At 41.5% G+C, this 1,950-nt stretch overlaps 1 pseudogene; it reads right to left on the bottom strand.

The window, feature by feature from the left end:
• On the bottom strand, positions 523-990 carry LOC110260449 (annotated as a pseudogene).

The following is a 1,950-nucleotide window of genomic DNA, read 5'->3' as shown; positions in this document are numbered from 1 at the left end:
TATTTAGTCTTGGGATTTGAACTCAAGTTTGCCTGATTCCATATCCATTCTTCTTTTGCTATGAACACCTCCAAAATAACCTCTGAAGGGAGCCAATAAATTTAAGTCTTTGGAACTTTATACTCAATGAACAGAAGGGACAGGACCAAGAAATATATAAGAAATAATAGTGATGCTTGTAAGACAGTATATTAATTCCTTAAAGATCTCCCCTCACCAGAATGAAGCATGCCATACCAGTAAATTTTGCAGGTAATTCGGTAATACCTCTGCAAGGTTCAGTACAATTTTGATTTTCATCATTTTTCTTGTGAGAAATCATATGCTAGGATAATATATTATTTTATTCATTCTTAACTAGAAAACATTGAACATAATTTTGCCTTCTTTCAAGGATTGGGACATTATTATTTTGTTCATGAATGTCCTTGGGACTATGGTTTGTTTCTTCTTCTTCTTCTTCTTTTTTTTTTAAACAGTCTAGGTCTTTTATTTTCTTCACACTTATCATGTCATGAATTCCTAAGGATTGGGTTCCAACAGTTCAGGCTCCTTTCCATTGGTTCTCACGAAGTGAGCTTCTCTGGCTGGAGCAGTCTGGTGCTTCAGCTGAACCCAAGTCACTTTTTCTTTGGCTTCCTTCTTTTTCTGATCATTTTCCTTCACACGTTTCAGGAAGTTGTCTCCGCGCTTAGAGTGCTTAATATGCACGATATGCACATTAATTCTTTTGGCAAGAATTGTGCCCTTAACTTGTTTGTTTACAACAGTGCCAACAGCATGCTGGGTTACATTGTAGACTCTTCCAGTTTTGCCATGGTAACATTTGTGTGGCATTCCTTTTTGAGCAGTGCCCATTCCCTTGATGTCTACAATATCACCTTTTTTGTAGATTCGCATGTATGTGGCCAAAGGAACAACTCCATGTTTTCTAAAGGGGCTAGAGGACATAGAGCGGGTGCCCCTCCTCTTTCCCTTTGTGTTGGTCATTTTGGTGAATTACTGAAAGATGGCGGTGCCATCTTTCCTCTCTTTCCTCTTTGTCTGAATTTCAGCCATCACTTCTGCTGTGTTTGTGGTTTTTTTCTTTCTGTTTTCCTTTTTTGGTTCTTCTACTGGCTGATGCTAGTCTTTCTGGCCTAAAAGTCAATATGACTGAACACGTTAACACTATAATCAAGGTCTTGCATCCACAGAGCAAAGTGTGAGTTTTAATAAGGATGCCATTTACTCTGTTTTCCCATTTACTTCAATGGTGGGTGTTTTCAGGGTACAGGGGCTTAGCCAGAGACAGACTGGCCTCCAGGGAAGTGAATGTGCCAAATTGTAGTAACCCTTCTTCAGGAAAGTTGAGTGTGGCAAGAACAGATGGAGGTAGTAAAGGCTGGGTAGACAGAGCTGGAGCCTGGTCTCTGGGAAGAATTGGATTGAGGGTTGGGGAGATTCAGAAAAGGAGATAGGTGACAGAAGACAAAGCCTGAGAGGAATGAGAGGGCGTGCCAGAAGGGAAAAGGAAACGAGCTGCCACATATTACACGTCTAAAGCCTCGCCATCCTGTTGACTCCTCAGAACACATATGTAAGCACTGTGATATTTATATGTACCCCCCTCAGAAAAAAGATTTACTCTCTACCTCTCTCTTCCCTTCTCCTTTGTCCTTTAACTTTCTGTTGGGTTTGGTCAATGGGAGGCATGGGTAGGTAACTGGAAGATGAAAGGAAAGTGAGGTCAGAATATTTATTTCTCCAGGTCACTATGGGTTGGTTGCATCCCTCTCCTGAAACACCCAGCTCCTATCGGGCATCCTTCTCCATACAGCGTGGTCCCAGTACCTCCCCTGTCCCTCCAGGACTAGTTGCCCCAACTTTTCCACAATGTAGGTTCTGCTATACCCTGCCCACACCTTTGTGAACAGTCCTTGTATTACATTCTCATCAATTGCCAATTTT

The sequence above is a fragment of the Sus scrofa genome, chromosome 4 (genome assembly GCF_000003025.6).
Source record: "Sus scrofa isolate TJ Tabasco breed Duroc chromosome 4, Sscrofa11.1, whole genome shotgun sequence".
Classification (NCBI taxonomy): Eukaryota; Metazoa; Chordata; class Mammalia; order Artiodactyla; family Suidae; genus Sus; species Sus scrofa.
The sequence above is the reverse complement of the archived record's forward strand: the minus strand, read 5'-3'. Positions and strand labels throughout refer to the sequence as shown.